At 39.1% G+C, this 18,758-nt stretch overlaps 2 protein-coding genes across 3 annotated transcripts in view; one reads left to right on the forward strand and one right to left on the reverse strand.

Moving 5' to 3' along the window:
* The window catches only part of cbln2b (cerebellin 2b precursor), a 449,384-nt gene that overhangs the window by 238,074 nt on the left and 192,552 nt on the right, over nucleotides 1-18,758 (forward strand). The gene's annotated exons all lie outside the window — the stretch shown is intronic.
* The window catches only part of neto1l (neuropilin (NRP) and tolloid (TLL)-like 1, like), a 136,145-nt gene that overhangs the window by 113,747 nt on the left and 3,640 nt on the right, over nucleotides 1-18,758 (reverse strand). The gene's annotated exons all lie outside the window — the stretch shown is intronic.

Raw genomic sequence — 18,758 nt, forward strand, 5'->3', positions numbered from 1 at the left:
TTGTGAATGTTTTAAAAGAGGTCGTCTACCAAATAGCTGTCAAAGAGCTGTGCTATCACTCTTGCCAAAAAATGGAGATCTGGGCTTGTTGAAAAATTGGCGACCAGTGTCTTTAATGTGTCTAGATTATAAAATTTTGTCTAAATGTCTAGCTAACAGACTAAAAAATGTTTTGCATGTTGTGGTGGAGAGTGAACAAACTTATTGTATTCCTGGGCGGACAATCATGGATAATTTGTTTCTTATGAGAGATCTGATTGATTTATCTATTACAAATAATCTTGATGTGGGTTTTTTATCTATTGACCAAGAGAAAGCTTTTGACCGGGTAGGTCATGAATACCTTTTTAATGTGTTGAAGACCTTTGGATTTGGGGAGAATATTATTTCTTGGATAAAAATGCTTTATGAAGATGCTTCAGTTATGCTTAAGATAGGAGGAGGTCTGAGTTGTCCAATCCCTGTTAAAAGAGGAATTAGGCAGGGATGTCCTTTATCAGGACAACTTTATAGTTTAGCCATAGAACCCTTACTGTGTAAGCTAAGAAATGAGTTACAAGGTATAATGATACCAGGAGATAATTCGGGGCTAAGGTATTTTGTGTCTGCTTATGCAGATGATGTAAATATTTTTATTTCTGGTCAAAATGATATTCGGACACTTTGTAAAAATTTAAACCTTTATGAAAAGTCTTCTTCAGCCAAGGTGAACTGGGCGAAGTGTGAAGGGTTTGCTGTGGGGTCTTGGGTTGATAAGGGGCCACCTCAACTTCCCGAAAGACTGAAATGGGGAAAGGAAGGTTTTAAAGTTTTGGGGGTGTATTTGGGTACTGAAAAGTATAAAGAAAAGAACTGGGAGGGTCTGCTTGGAAAGGTTGTCGCTAAGTTGTCTAAGTGGAACTGGCTATTGCCCGAACTATCATATAGAGGTAGAGTCCTAATCATAAATAACTTGACTGCCTCTATGTTATGGCACAAACTGACTGTGCTGGAGCCACCGGATGACATCATTAAGGAGATTCAGAGGAAGTTGGTGGATTTTTTCTGGTCTGGTCAAAAATGGATTCCCCGGCCTGCACTTTATCTACCAGTGATTGAAGGAGGGCAAAGCCTAATAGATGTACGAAGCCGCATAAATGCGTTTCGATTGCAAGCAGCCCAGAGACTGTTGTACGAGGAGAACGTTGGGTGGATTAATGTTGCTTGTGCTCTTCTGCGGAAAACAGCTGGTTTATTGTATGATAAGCAGCTTTTTTTATTGCAAAGTGATGAAGTGGATTTGAAAGAGTTGACACCTTTTTATAAGTCAATGATAACAGCTTGGAAAAAGACATTTATTGTACACAGAGATATTTTACAACCTGAGGACTGGATAATGGGGGAACCACTGTTCCATAATCCATTAATAAGAACAAGGATTTTGTCCTCTAAATCTGTGGAAAGCTGTTTTGTGAAGGCTGGGTATGTCAAGTTGGGGGATCTGAGAAGCGGTGATGACTGGAAAACAGCGGAGTCTTTGCAGAGTGTTACGGGGTTGAGATCTCTTCGACTTCTGAGACGAATAATGGAGGAGGTGTGGGCAGCTCTACCTGGAGTTTGCAGAGAGGCACTGTCACAGGAATGGAATGGGCACTACACATTTCCACCCATTAAAGTATCTGCTGCGGTCCAAGAGGAGATGGAGGAAACTGGACATTCGATTTTAACATTTGAGTACCCTAAGTTGGGGAGTTTTCAAGATATTAAGAAGAAAGAACTCTATGTAACGTGTGTAAAGGTTACTCATCAGACTGTGCTAAGAGGAGTGAAGACTTGGAGGTGGTCAGAAGTGTTTGGGACAAACTTTAAGGCAGGTTGGAGGTCTCTATATAAGTCTCCTGTTGAAAAGCGTACTGCTGATTTGCAGTGGAGATTGATGTTCGGGGCTATAGCTACAAACAGACACGTGGCACACCTGAATCCGGCAGTGGGGACAGAGTGTTTATTTTGTGGCTTAGAAGAAACGGTTAATCATTTATTTATTGATTGTTTTAGATTGGAGGAAATGTTTAATTTTTTAACACAAATTTTTATAAAGTTTGGGGAGAATTTTTCTTATCAGAATTTTATAAGTGGTCCAATTTATAACTTTCAAGAAAGGAGGAAAAAGTGTTTACTGAATTTTTTGTTGGGATCAGCTAAGTTGTCCATATGGAAAACCAGAAAAAATAAAAGGTTAGGTACAGGTCCAATCAATGCTGAAATGGTACTAAAAGGGATGATAACAGCAAGAATTAAGATAGAGTATACATATTATAAATTGGTTAGTGACATTGTAATGTTTTCTGAAATTTGGTCAGTGGGGGGAGTACTTTGTGAAGTTGAAGAAAATGAAATGTTGTTTTTAAATGTGTAGAAATAGGTATTTAATTATGAAATGACATTTTTTGTAAGAAAATTGTATTGAGGTAAAAGGACAAATGGTCTAATAAAGATATTGTTAAGCCTCTCTCTCTCTCTCTCTCTCTCTCTCTCTCTCTCTCTCTCTCTCTCTCTCTCTCTCTCTCTCTCTCTCTCTCTCTCTCTCTCTCTCTCTCTCTCTCTCTCTCTCTCTCTCTCTCTCTCTCTCTCTCTCTCTCTCTCTCTCTCTCTCTCTCTCTCTCTCTCTCTCTCCCTCTCTCCCTCCCTCTCTCCCTCTCTCCCTCCCTCCCTCCCTCCCTCTACCAAAGCCAATTACCCCCCAAATCAATATGTGGACTAACTGTGCTTGCAGTCAGATGGTGAGAGAGTGAGTGACAGGAGGAGCAAGAGACAGAGAGAGAGAGAGAGAGAGAGCTCACCTCATTTTATTTGCTCTTAAAGACCTCATGAATTTACTTGACGAATGCAGTTTTCCTTACAACTAAAATACATGTGCGTGTACACCTCTTAATCATTAAGTTTTTTAATATATTTCTGTCATGACAACTCTCAGGGCCCTATCATACACCCGGCAAGATGCGGCGCCATGCGCGACGCAAATGTTTTCTGCTAATTTCAGCCCGACGCAGTTATGCATTGTTTTAATAGCAAATGCAATTGCGCCCATCTGTTCGCCCATGGGCGTGCTGTTCTGACTGTTCAGGCACAATGTTGGAGCGTCTAAAGTCAATGGTGCAGTATTATTATTATGTTTTTTGTCATTTAAAGGGCGCATTAGTAATATGCTCCTATAGGTGGGTTCACAAAGTGCGTACACTCTGCTTATTACACACACAGGGACGCGCAGCAGCACACAAACATGCCAAATATTAAAAATAAAAGAATTACAATGTAAAAGATTCATATTAAAGGTATGGTGAAATCCGGCTTGTCCCGTAGATGGTCTGCTTGCGCGCTTTAACCTTGCGCATGAGCAGATCCGTTTCCCCCCTGGAGAAGCGTTCAGTCTTTCCGCTTGAAAATTCCTCCATATAAATAGCAATCCCCCATGGCGCGAGCTGGCTTTTAAAGGGAATGGGAGATGAGACTCTGATTGGTTTATTGCACTTTTAGACCATGCGGCGGGCACGCCGACCATTTTTCCAGTACCGTATTTTCCGTACTATAAGGCGCACTTAAAAGCCTTTAATTTTCTCAAAAAACGACAGTGCGCCTTATAATCCGGAGCACCTTATAATGGATGGTGAACACACGTTCACCAAGACGGGGAGACAGCGCCGAGCGACTTACGCCACTATCTGCCAATGGATCGTGGATGCCTGGGCTGATATATCAGTCTCAACTGTGATCCGAGCTTTCACGAAGGCAGGAATAATCTCTTTATTCAGCCAGCTCACATAAGTTACCCGTATTTACTTCCTGTTTTCGGCCGAAGTCCACAGTAGTTGATAGTCGAGTTTGCGTGAGCGCGATCAAACCTCCTCCGTGTGTTCAACATCTGATTCGGATGAACTATCCATTTGAGCTGATATTCTGAGAACACCACACAGCACCGTCATCGGCTAACAGCTGACAGTCTGAGTCTCCACTGTTGCTTAGTGACCAATGATCGCGCGCGCACTCGACAATCGCCTACCGTGGACTTCGACCGAAAACAGGAAGAAAATACAGGTATGTGAGCTGGCTGAATAAACATCATTTTTATTCATATCTTTCACATTTACTGCAGTCAGATTCACCGTGTTCACTCACATGGCTGTGCACTTGTAATGACACATTAAGGTTGTTAAGAGGCTAAAAGCAGGTTTAAAACTTTTCCCAGTTAAGTCAACAGGGTGCAAACTTTAAAAAGAGGATAACACGGTGTAGGCAACACCGGTTTTTGTCGTTGTTATCTGTACTGACAGCACTCCAAATGTACAAAAAATGAGCTCAATGTTAAAATTGACCGGAGTTTTCCTTTAACGTGTGAACAACGTGACCATGGGAGTGAACGGAGTTGTCAGAACGCTTAATAAAGTTTTACTTTATCTGACTGTTTTGTTGACATTTGTTGACATCTAGTGGATGCATAACGCAAACCCAGTCAAACGTTTGACGGCAGTATCTTATGCGCCTTATAATCCGGTGCGCCCTATATATGAAAAATGTTCTAAAATAGGTCATTCATTGAAGGTGCGCCTTATAATCCGGTGCGCCGTATAGTGCGGAAAATACGGTAGTTAAACTAGCAAAAGTGGTAACGGTTCACAAAATTCACGGTTCGGTTCGGTACGTTTTCGATACAGCAAAAAGAAAGAAATGCAAGATAAATTTCCTCGATTTAATTTTTTTAATTATATTTTTATTAAAACTAACATCATAAAGTATGATATTTTTTTACTTTGAGCAATGATGGAGGTATACTTGACTTTTCTTAGGAGCATATAAAACAAAAACAGCTCCTTGGACAAAATGAAATGTAATATTGTAGTAGTTATAATCAAAGGTTTATTTTAGTTCAGATTAACATTTTAGGGCAGCAATTGTATTCATAATGTCAAAATAAAACCGATGTAATGTTACTTGAAAGCATTATAGCCTACTATTCCTGCCAAACTTCAATGGTTACAGTTAGTGTTACTACAGTAAATCCATGGTGAATGTTGCTGATCTGTGGACACTGGATAGTTCATTCATGGCACAATGTTTCTTCCTGGTTTCCACATCAGCGCTGTTTGATCCGTTAATAACGGAGAACTGTGAATGTTTCTCACTAGATCTCGCAGCGATGTTATTACTTCAGTGGCGAATTCAACAATTTTCTTTACTGGATTTCGCTGTGTACATAGTAACAGTGCTGATGATTAAGATCGGCTCGCGCTGCATTGGTCCAAATTGATAAATGGTTCGTCAACCACATAATAACGAGTAGCTCAGTTTCGTTCCGCTTACATTAACTTACATTTGCCATCTGGTGTTGGGCAATGTTATGGTCACGCCAGCGTCTCTTACATTATGAGCACGCTTACCACGCGCGACGCACCTATATTTGAAATAACGAAATTTTGGTGGGCAGGAAAAATGGTCCAACGAACCGCTCGGTTCAAAAATGCGTACCGAAAACCGAACCGAAAACCTCGTACCCAACGATTCAATACGAATACGTGTATCGTTACACCCCTAGTAATAGATATGACAATATTGATATGTTTGGTCTTAGCAGAATAGATCTGCTACGCTGCTGTTGTACGGGGCTTGCTACAGACAATATAGTGTACATTAATTACCCATTGCAGATCTATACAGGTGGAGTTGGGGAAGGTGGAGGGTTTCTGAAAGTGCGCTGCAACTGCTACAGCAAGTGCTGACCAAATATTTAAAGGTTGAACAGCGAGCTCATTGGCTACTGATACAGCAGGAACCAATTGGCTGTGCCCTATAGAGTATTAGTGATTAAAAGACGATTGAGTTAAGCACCTATCAGCCTGCACCATCTAGAGTTTCATGACAGAACTATATTTTTACAGAAGTTACAAAAGTTACAGAAGTAATTTGAAATAAAAAATCATGCTAAATGCACTTGCCTTTTCAATAACTTTATTTTTTTTTAAATTCTTCATCATTATTATCAGAACAATTGTTCTAATGATATTAGTGATATTGATATTAGAACACCATGACATTTTTGACTATATGACCACCTAAAATATTCAAATAAATTTTAATTCTGAACTTAAAAACATACTCATCATATAAAAGTAGTATCCAAGTACTTTATAATACATTTATAGATATTGAAATGCACACATGAGCAGGCCAAGATCATCAAAGCACAGCCAAAGTGCTTTGTATTGTTCAGGTTGATGTTTTCAAAGATAAATGATTTCATATGCAAGATTTTCTCATTCAGATTCCTCACTGTGTTTGCACTCCTCAAATGAAATTTATGCTGTGCTGACTTTAGGTTCTTTCACAGCGGAAGCCCATGTTTTTTACTCCTTATACTCAACCACCCAGAACAGAATCCATTTTATGAAGGGAGTAGCATTACGTGTGCCTCTTTCAGATTTTTCCTCGTTGTAACATCTGAAGCGAAACACAAAGCATGCAATTTTCTACCCCAAGCTTCCAAGACATCCTAATGGGTAATAAATGCTGCCATATTAAAGTGCACTATTCACATGTTCTACGCATTGAGGGAAAAGCATTTGACTCCTGTACATTTTCTGAAATTCTGAGACATTATTGAGAATTTACATTAAATTGTCCTTTGACTCGAGCAAAAGAGGCATGCTATAAAAGTTCTGCAATCAAAATTAGAACTGATACTTTGTTTACCTTCCTCCAGCTACTACCAGTAATGCAAAATCTACATTAATTTGTTACTCTACCTTCAATTGTTAAGTTTCTCGGCTAATTACCATTACTTACACTTAACTTTAATAGAGGGGAGGATGTGAACCATCCTAAAATAATAATGACTGATTATTGTGCCTCGAGATGGAATTTTGCTATGTCAAGGACTTCAGTAAATCTATTCAACCTTCCAGAGCCTGAAATGTCGATTGCACAGAGGATTTCTCCATCCCTACACTTTATCGGGCCTGAGAAAATAAAGTAGATGGTGAAATGTGGCCACCTGAATGTCCCCAAAGTTCATTCCCTGAGTTCAATTTTCAATTTTTCGGTTTGAATCCATCACACCTCAATAATATAGCGGGGTCCTTGTGCACAGAGGAGTCATATATCCAGCTCCCTTTTCTAATCTCAGATGTCGTTAGAATGATTTAAATTCGATATGATTTCGAGTCCACAAATTAGAACATTAAATATCTCCACTACATCATGGCCTTATCAGAATTGTTGGACTTGGGATTCATTATTTCTGGTTTTGCTACATCCTCTATGTGTGCAAATAGAGTTGAATATTATTTGTTATTACCAAGAAGCATGCAGTTATGAGTGCAGTGAATGCAAATCATATTTGAGTGAGTATACAACAAAATGCACAGCGTAGCAAATGCAACCATAAGCAATTAAAATACAGACAGAAAGACTCTTATTATACTAAAGGTCATGAAAAATATATTTTTATTTGATTCTTCAATGAAAAGTTCAATGTAATATGTCAACAAACTGAAAGTTTCAAACCAACAGCGTGACTGCGAGTGTGATATTGCTTTTATATGCAGTTCAATAAACAAGTTTATATTGAGTAACTTTATTTTAGGCACATGATACTAGTCTATTTTTGCTCTGTCAACGAAAACAATTCCAAATGATCACATTGTAGCATCTCAGAGCAACAGACAACAGTATTGTTTTTATTTTCTGAATGAATCTGTGTTTTGAACCATTTGGCTCAGTGAATGAATCAATGACTCACAAATAAATACTCATGCTTGCTTTATTCTTGAATGAATCTGTAATGATTTGGTTGTGGTGGTAAGACAGCATTTAGCAGAGAGAGTGAGAATCCAAATGCAGTTTATTAACAAATATAATCCAAGGCCATAGTTCATACCAGGGAGAGGGTCAAGCACATGTAATGATTGTAATGATGTAAAACCAAACACAAATACAATCCACTGAGGCAGATGGGAACAAGAAATCCAAAACTCACGAAAATATAAAGAAACTAGGAACTGCTCAAAATGCTGACAGAGAGTGTGAACCAAAACAAACAATCAAACAAAGACTGTCTATGGGAACAGTGAGGAACTAGGCTGCCATCAGTTGGTACATGATGGCACCTGCAGCTGACAGATGTAACGGTTTTCAGACGCTCCAACACAGGTGGGAGGTGGAGCGGAGGCGGATCTGGGGGTGGGAAGTTGGGCCAGGACCATGGAAAGGAAGAGGGCCTGAAGACTGCGGCAGGACAGGCAACCAGGGTGTAGCAGGCAGAGCAGGCAACCAGGGCGGAGCAGGCTGGACAGAGGGTCTCCAGGGCGGAGCCGACAACCACCAGAGCCAGGCCGATGGGACCAGAAACTCCCAGGGTGGATCAGCAGCAAACCAGGGCCAGACAGACTTCTCAAAGCTGACACGGCATATTTGTTGACACGGCAGACTCAAAAACAAGTACAGATCCGTAAACTAGAAAATGCTCAGGAACAGACTTCGGAACAGTTTAATAGATTCGAACAGGCTCAGGAACTGCCTCCAGAACGGATCTGTAGACTAGAACAGGCTCAGAAACAGCCTCAGGAACAGACTCATGGACTCGAAGTGGCTCAGAAACAGCATCAGGCTCAGGAACAGAATCAGGAAACGATCTGCAGACTAGGACTGGTTCAGGAAAAGACTCATGGACTAACAGGTGCAGAAACAGCCTCAGGAACAGATCTGCAGACTAGCTCAGGAACAGACACAGGAACACATTTGCAGATTAGGACCGGTTCAGGAAGAAACACAGGAACAGACTCATGGACTCAAATAGGCTCAGGAACAGGCTCAGAAACAGATCTGCAGACTAAGAAAGGCTCAAGAACAGACTTATATACTGGAACATGCTCTGAATTATGTACAGCTGTCTTATGCAAAGCCATTTCGACGAACGCCGACCAAACACACCACAGCGCCACTGCCATCACTGTAAGCACAGAGGAAGAAGGGTTGAACTCTGGGATCAGAGAAGCATCAGCAGAAATATTCGATGATAGCGGCTTTGATAAGCCGGCCGTTCTGACCGATCTCAGAGGTAGATCTACCAACTTAGATATCAAGCCCCAAAGTGGATACGAAGCCTTGGCATCCTCATCGCTGCGTCAACGACACCCGGGAACACAGAGATTGAGTCCGTGATGGCTGAAGACTGAAATGTTTCTTCTTTCACAACGGGATGCTTTGGGTTGCTGATCTTGACCACTGAAGACTCAGGCAAGGTTGTGTTGGCGGTTGGCGGCTCTGACGTGACTATACTGGTGACTGGCAGCTCTGACGTGACTGCAATGGCTACTGGTGGCTGTGACATGACAGCTCCGGCTAACGTTGTAAGCACTGGGGTTTTCAGCATTAGAGTGGGCATGGATGGAAAGTGCTGCCCAAGCACCAATCAGAGCTTGCCTCAAGTAGCCCCCTCCCAAAAAATGTTTAAGCAAACGTCACCAACTGCCGGTAAACTGGGACCTGCTCAACAACAACGCATACTGTAGTCCAGAAAGTCAATGAACGAACTTCGAGGTGCATCATGAATTAGCTTATCCTTGAGAGGAGGGTTAAGCCCGTGACAGAAAAAGTCTATGAGAGCATAGTCTGGTAAATCAGAAGCAATTGCAATGTCCAGGAAAATTTGTATATGTTCTTCGAGTGTGCGGTTACCTTGACACATACGGACTAGTTCAACTGCTGGATTCATGATGATGAAGTCTTCTGTAATGATTTGGTTGTGGTGGTAAGACAGCATTCAGCAGAGAGAGTGAGAATCCAAACGCAGTTTATTAACAAATATAATCCAAGGTCATTGTCCATACCAGGCAGAGGGTCAAGCACATGTAATCAGAGCGAACACAAATACAATCCACTGAGGCAGACGGGAACAATAAATCCAAAACTCAGGAAAATATAAAGAAACCAGGACCTGCTCAAAATACTGACAGAGAGTGTGAACCAAATCAAACAATCAAACAAACAGGACTTCATACTGAATGAAGGCAAAAGGCATTTAACTAGACAGGGTGATGATTAAATGAACAAGACACAGCTGAAACAGATAAACTAATAATGAGCAGAGGGTTCTGGGAAATGAAGTCCGAGAATAACAGAGTATATGGAAACATTGAGGGACTAGGCTGCCATCAGTTGGTACATGATGGCACCTGCGGCTGACAGATGTAACGGAATCAGTGGTTTGAACAAATCATTTGAATCAATGATTACGTGATTATTTTATAAAAACAGTCACTTGTCACCACCTACTGGTTTATCAGTATCAATATAACCTGCAGAAAAAGTAGCTGACCACCACCACTATACACTGTTGAATAGCCTACACACTACTAAATGTATATTGCAACATGCTAGATATTGCAATATCTATAAAAAATGTCATGCATTTATTCCAGCAGCTTTGCTATATAGCTATATAGCATGTGCTGTGACATTTGTGAGACCCGTTAATTACTGGTCTTGTATTTGGCCGTATATCTGTCAACAGTTTTGGAAGTTAAAATGAGCTGTTTATGACTTCAGGGCTCATGCAACGCCTCAGTGCAATGGAAATCAAGCCACACCAGCAGCAGGGCAATCGGGTCTTACTGTTTTTCTGAATTGCTAAAACACTAAACCCCATTCTCTGAACCAAATTCTCAATAGCCTAAACCAATTTGTTGAATACATCACTCATTCTGTAAAACATTCAACAAGTTCAGGTAGTTAAAACACTGTTTACAAATCTCATGAACTCTTTTTGCAAAACTCTAATCACATTCTCACTCACTAAAACACATTTTGCACTGTGATGCACTTTTGTTTCAAAACCCTAAACACAGGCAAAAGTTAAATACAACTACAACACTGTTGTCATCGTTTACACACAACGACTCAGAATAGTTCACACTTGTTTCTAATGATCTGACCAAACCAACTGTACATAATACACAAAAAGTCCGTTCAGAGTGCCAAAACTGACTCAAAATGTTGCACTGAATGTTGATACCAACAATGGATGGAAATATAAGAGGGAGAGAAGTAAGAGTATGTGTAAAAGAGGTGTATAAGGAGGACGAGGATGAGGACAAGAAAGAGCAAGATGTGGAGAATGTTGTAAAGGCTGGATCTGGCTTTAGGGTTTTTCCCTTTGGCTGCAGAGATTTCATTGTCTGTGATGTGGACAAAGTCCTCAGTCCGAACCCAAAATGAAGACATGATGCTGAAACAGAATAAATCTCTCTCACTGACCTTGATTTTGCAGTTGCACAACTCTTCTGAGTGTACTTTACTGTAACATGCTTTTCATTTAGAGTTTTTTACTGTAACATTTTTGGCTTTTGCAGTTGGGTCACTATTTTTAAAGTACGCAAGTGCTGAATATACAGATATTCAATAGGCCTACTATACAATATTCAGTACAATACTATACTTGCAGTGCACAGTATACAATTTATTCACCTTACTATACTATACTATACTATAATTACTATACTTTTTAACTTAATTGCAAAAATTTTTTACTTTGTCACAATATACTTTTTTTCTGTAACTGCATGGTTTGGATTCTGTGTTCTCCATTTTTTTATTTAGTGTTTAATGGATGATCTGCAGTATTTATAATATTGACTTATGTGTGTATGATCTGAAAGCATTGTTTGATTTTGAGCACAGAAAAAATGGTTTTGAGGCAATTGTTTGATTTTGCCAGAAGAGTCAGAGGTTCTCTGAATGTTGTTTGAAATTTTGGTTTTGTGTTTAAAGTTTTGAGAAAGTGAGTGGTGGTTTCAAAAAATGTGTTTTAGCAATTCAGAAAAACTGTATTAGAGCAGAGGCGATAATGATGACCGGGATCTTGAATCATAATTTGTGTAAAATCCTGGATTTTATGCACTGATAATGGTGAATATCTACAGAAGGCCAAATCCCCATCAATCTCTTGGAAAAGGGTTGTTTAGTAAACAATGTTTACATTCAATTTGAACAAAGCCCTAAACAAAAACAGCTTTCTGGTGTCGCACTCCTTCCATTCCAAACCAAAGGCTTTGTCCAGGTATTATAAACCAACTTGTTCCTCCTAAACCCTTCATAAACCCCTATAAATGACCCATTTAAAGGGATAGTTCAACCAAAACTTCTGTCATTTACTCATGATCTTCATGTTGTTCCAAATATGTACACCACTGCTAATTTCATTAATTTTTAACAGAAATTTGTAACTGACTAGTTGACTAGTCCAAGAAATCGCCAAAAGACAGTCAAGAAAACTGTATGCCATACATTTGAAATAGCCTACTTGATCTATGAATCAAACAGTCAAATCTCATACTGAATGTCACTGAAAAATATGCACAATGTATTTATATATGCAATGTACTTGCCTTGCATTATGATCATTGTACATTAAACTTAAGCATTCACTAAATCAATGTTAACCAAAATAGACACATTTATTAAAATTAACTGAATCTATAGGCATTGCAGGACAAATAAGTAGGTCCAATGTCGACTAGCAGCATCGTTTAGTTGACTAGTCTCCCACACCCAAACAAAAGAAGATATTTCTCATTTTCATTTAAGATTAAATTTTTCATCTAATATTTATATTCTATTTTATGTCAGCTATTTCAATTAACAAAAATAGTTTAATAGTCTTAGTTAACAATAGCAAAAAAGACCCCACTGACTTTCATTATATTGTATGCAAAAAAATATATATAATTTCGTGTTTCTCAAAATCTAGAAAAGCACACGTGTGGATGACAATGAGAGTGAGTAAGGCTATGTTTACACGGAATCGATCTGAAGAGAAAACGCAAAAGTGGCGTTTAGACGAGTGTAATGGGTGGGAAATCTGCGTGCATATGGTGACGCAAAAGTGTGTGAAATTCGATGTAGTATGCACTCCAGGCGGCTAGGTGGCCACCGTGAGCAGATCTATGCCTTCACTGTCTAGCAGACTTTTGCGTTTTTACCCTTTAGACGGGAACGCGGCGGTGGAGCGGTTTTAAGATTTCCACTCTGGAGGGTGGTTTCACTTTTTTGCGTTTTTAAGCCCCAAAAACGCTGTCGCCGTGTAAACGAAAGGCACATCTGATTAAATATTTTTACGTTTTCACCCGCGAGCGTTCTCGTGTAAACAGGGCCTAAATGAGAGAATTTTCATTTTATGGTGTACTATGCCCTTTAATATCCATCGTTTTACCTGGCAGGTCACCTTATTATGTGACAGCAAAAAACATACAACACAAAGCATCAGAAGGCACAGAGCTATATTTCTTAATTGGTCCTGACTGTGTTTCGACATTTGGATCTAAGGGACCGCTCTCAGGTCCTGCATTCAACATCCACTTTCCCTACATTCGACAAAGCTATTGAAAATGAAAAGAGGAAAAGGCCACATGAGGCTTTCCCAAACAAGGTTATTAAATGGCCACTGGGTCAAAAAAGCGGTCCCTGAAATGCTTTTTAGTCAATCTTGCTTTTCTTATTACTGCTGTGTCTGTTTACAGCAGGGACGAAGGCTTCAAACAGCCAGAGGCCTGGGGAAAGACACACGAGGGAAGCAGCTTTCCCTGTTATTTAACACAGCCAGATCTTGTCTGGTAACACAGCTTTATCTCTTAGAAAAGAGGAGGGGTAATAAGGTCAGTCAAGCCCAGGAGACAAGGAAGTGAGACTCAGGAGAATGAGCGTGTGAGTTTTCTAGATAGTGAGAAGGAGAGACGAAGAGTAGGACAGATGGACAAAGGGAAGGTAAGAGACAAATGACAACAACCACAAAGTGTCCTGCATTTACTGCTTAATCCAGTTAGGTGTATAGTAGGGTTATGAGAGGAAGTGACATCACAATGCACATTCTGTCTACAGACAGCAAGATCTGACAACTGGAATGAACTCATACACTGTCTGCATAATAATTGCATCTGAATGCTGTGAGTGACTGCACACAACCATTTTTATTTTCACACGATATCAGGAAGTAATTACACACAGTGCGCACATCATTCTACTATTTAAATCACTACTTTGGAAATCATCCAGCAATGGATTATGCCATGCATCTGCAATTTCAGATGAAACTAACCTTGAGTGAAAAATCCTTTAATTACTTTATAACCAAATTGGAAAACTCAAGCATTAAAGCCATGTGATGTTTGAATATCTTAAACTACAACTGGTTGCTTGTTGCCCAGGTTCAAGATTTACATCAGTCTACAGCATTCCCACACCTTCTAACCAATTTTAGAGTGATTGGAATCTTTTCCTTATTATTTTAGAGTGACAATTTGGAATTAATTGCTTTCAATCTGATTATAACCAATTTTTAATTAGGGATGGAAATCATGCGGAATTTAGGTTTGAATTCTTTGATTTGAATTGGTGAATTCTTAGAATTGGAAACATTAATCCTATGCTATGTCTACATTAATCCAGATAGATTTGAGGTTTACATTAATCCAGATAGATTTGATTTAGATTTGATAGATTTGATAGACTTTTTCTGCTAGGCCCACACTAGCGTTTTCAAGCGTTTTCCAAAAGTTTGTCATCCACACTGAAAAGTCGGAAAACACTAAATTCACTGTATAGCGCATGCGTAAACCCTCATAAAAGCTCACTGAGATGATACAGACAGAACAAAACATAATCAAGTTACTGTATCAAGGAATTCTTCTGGCAGGATCATTTTATTTAGCAAAATATCTCACAATTCACTGATGCGTCCAGGTCGCACTCACTTACCATTATATGTTTGATCTAAAATGCAACTGCTCTCATGTTTTGCCGCAGGACAGCAAATGTGAGTGAATTGTCTGTCCTCTTTGCAGGACTGTGATATGAAGAGTGTGCAAAGTAACATATTTTAGCGACTGTGTGAAAGTGAATAGCACATAGCAGGTACAATACCGGTATTACTGTAACATGAATAACTATGGGTTTAATATGCGTCACATGACTAAAATCGTTGTTTTCAAATACCTCCGTTTTCACAATCCACACTAAAATGCGAAAACTGCATTTTCAAATGTATCCACTTTGGAGAGTGTTTTCAAAAAGCTTTGTTTTGCTAAAACCAGGTGTGCATGGCTCATGACTGTATGTTCATGAGACCGTATTAGCGCAGCAGTTCACTCCAGCTCTTCCAAGAAAAGCACACAAGCACACCATTTACAGAAATGAAGATTAATCAAAACAGTGCACAAAACTCTGGTTAGATGACCGTTGAAATGACAGTTGACTTATGTGACTGCAAGAAATCGCTTTGCTGTTGCGACAACAGTAACAAAACAGAGATCTTTACATCAAAGAAGAAAGGATGTGCATAATGTTTTTAGGAGCCATGTTTCGTGTCGTTTTATTACTCTTGATTTCTCGAAATGGTGCGCTTGTGTGTCAGTCTGTGATATTTTGCAACGTTTCTTTAAAGCCTGAATCTGTTTCCTTTTTACTGCCATTGGACGAGCATGAGCAGGATTTTTTTTAATTAAAATTTCTCCTTTTGTGGTCTTTAAAATAAAGAAAAATATGGCATTAAAACAACACCAGGGTGCGTAAATATAATGACTGAATTTTCATCTATCCCCTTTAAAGCTGCAGTCCGTAGTTTTTCCTCTTTGTCGCCATCTCTGTTCGAAATCTGCAATTGCAGTTATTCGCGGAATTATCAACTTTATGTAGGTTGTGCCTCGGCACGGCACAGCGCGGATGAATCCAATGTTTTGAGGAGAATGTGCGGCTGTCAGTCATCACGCCGGTGTGGATTCTGTCATTTGGAATCACAGATTCTACTTTTTGGAAGTATGACCAACATAAGAATTTTCACCGGAATATGTCATCTGAACAAGTAAGTAACATCCACTTTTGTTCTGACCAACTAAGGGGAAAAAAGCATTGCAGTAAATCTCGCTGATTAAATCTAGTGATTGATTATCATATCACGTCAAACCGTGCAAATTATACTTTGTTCTCAAATTGTTAATGATAACAACATCAGCATTGCGTGACTACATTTAAAGCCCTTCATATATTTATCCTTGTTTTCGCATGGGACCGGTTGCAGTCTCTTTTTTTCTGTAGCCACTCCGAAGTCCGAAGTCTTTTGCATTTTACAACGGGTGAATCTCCAGTTGTCACCTTTCTGGATCCGCCATCAAATTAATACGTTTAAGTATATATAAAATTATATTTTTATTATATATATATTAAGTGCTGTGAGAAAAGGCTATAAATCTCCACCTCCAACATCCTCACACACAATATAGCCTACTAGCCGGGACACCTTCTTTATGTGTACAGATGTGACGTAATGACACAAAGAAATGCTTGAAATTCATGCGGAAATCCACCAGTACCAGTGAAATTAAAAACATTATTACAAGCTTACCGTTTTGAATCAAGCTAAGGCAAGCAGATAGCGTTGAACACTGGCTGGTTATGTTCTTGCTCAAAAATTTATTTTGGATAATTTTGAACCCAAAAAAGTTACGGACTGGAGCTTTAAGAACAACATAGCATAGTATTAGACAGTTCTTGGTTCATGGAATCAAAATGAATGTTTTGCTGTTCAGTAAGTGAGTCAGATCAGTCAAAATACATTGATCAACCTTTTATTTTTTTGATTCACTAAAAAAAATTGGCTCATAAGTGTCATTCTCTTGAGAATCAGAATGTTTGTTTTGGATCCATTTTATGGAACCGGTTCACTATTTTGATCTATTAACAAGCTCATAAGTGTCATTAAAATCATTCACATCAGAACTGGACTTCCTTGGTCGTGCTGTATTCTTTTTTTATTCAAAATAAATAGCTCATAAACTCATTAGCTCAGGACTTCACTGGTCACAATAAAGGTTCTGCACTGAATAATATATGATACCAAGAACAGTATTTAGTCTTGTTTAGTACAGTGTTTTTGTCCGCATGAAAACATTTAGGTATTCTGGTCATTTTTAAAGTTCCCATGAACCGGAAGTTGCAACCGACTTTACTTCAGTGTTGTGAGTGATGTATTTCCAAGTGAAACATAACATTGAATAGAGGGCGGGATTTTACTTTAGGGAACCTCCTCTCCATCCCTCGCTCATAGCAGACTGACGGTTGGAGGAGAGTGGTTAAGCGCTTTCAACCCAAGCCGTCAAACTGATGTAAAGGAATGCCATTCTAGAGCGGAATCATATTGTCATATTTTGATTAAAGATTACCACAACAAACATGTTTTATACTGTGTATTAACTTGCACAGATTAATTGTTCACCACATGACTAGTAATGTGCTCAAACAAAGTAAAGAGGGTCAATTTTGATTTCATGACAACTTTAAACAAGGCTTCACAGTTTCCAAACCCTATTTTCCCTCCAGGCTTCGAATCATACTTTTAAACTGATTTAATTTCAAGTTGATCACAGCTCTACTACAGTAAGGAGAAAAGTCTAGAGATTATATCTGTAAGTAAGCTGCACTTTAACTGATTTGATATGAATCAAGCAAGTGCAGTCTTAATGAGGTCTGATGCAGAGAATTTCAGAAGTTTTGCTGCCAGAGCCCCAGCATGACGAAAATACACTAGACTAAGTTCCCCCTCTTTCACACTGCAGATTGGCATATCTTTGATTGAGTGACCGTTTTGTAACAAGAAGCATTCATTTTGAGCTAAATACATGTTTCTTTCTATAGCGATAAAATGTGAAAAACACCAAGGAAGATGACATGCAATTTCTATCCTTCCTCATTCCCTGCTTTTCATTCATCTGTTGTACCTTCTGCATTAGCATGTGTTTCCATTGGCTGCAGCAGAGCAGATGCGCTCTCCACTTTTTTGGGGGAACATCAAGGAAAGTGAATTCAGGGACTTTTATCTCCTTAATTATGTAAATTATATGCCACTGATATTCCTTATCAAGACTAGAGGAAGCTGTGTTTCTTCCCTGGCAAGTTGCGAAGCGAGAGTCTGAATCCATTCATGCTGAACAGTTTCTCCAAACTTGGTGAAAGAATTTCTTCCTGACTCACAATAGGATGGAAAAATTCTCGGCTCAAAACTCATTTCTCAGATACGACTCTAAATCAGTGCTGCCTTCAATTGTGTGCTACTTTCTCTTGTACAGCTGTGTAATTCATCAGCAAGGCCCTTAAAGCTCGACCGCTCTGTGAAATTCTTGGGCATTTACAACTGTAGTTGCAGCTTTATTCAAATATTGCTTTTAGCATTCTTCACACAATATCTATCGCTGTTCAATTTGCACACCATTTACGCAAACATCTCTCGCTTAAACTCAGGTACAGTATGACTCACTTCAGAGCTTCAATTTTAAATCAAAGCAAATGATCAGAAAGCAGTGAATTTTAATACACTGAGAATGAGACGTCTGATAAAAATCAACCATTTTGCAATGTGCTACATATTTTCAAAGGATTCCTTTGAGGGGATGTGAAATCAGTTATATACGGAATGATGTAGTTGTTACCACTTAGCATCTTTATTGGCAATCTTGAGCATCTGAAGCAGGTCCTGGGAAGAATTGTCAGCATTCATTGTGGTACTAAGAGCTGATCAAGGTAAACAATTTAAAATGGTTTTAGATTAATTAGAACATACAGGCTGTTCTTTATTGCAATAGAATGACTAATAAGCTCAACTGCAGATTAGGATCATTGACAGAACCAACATGGACCCACAATAATTGCTATATGAATCACCGGCTTGGATTTTGAAGAGTATAGTT

Source organism: Rhinichthys klamathensis, unplaced genomic scaffold (genome assembly GCF_029890125.1).
Source record: "Rhinichthys klamathensis goyatoka isolate OS25496 unplaced genomic scaffold, OSU_Roscu_1.1 h1tg000110l_1, whole genome shotgun sequence".
NCBI classification, from domain to species: domain Eukaryota; kingdom Metazoa; phylum Chordata; class Actinopteri; order Cypriniformes; family Leuciscidae; genus Rhinichthys; species Rhinichthys klamathensis.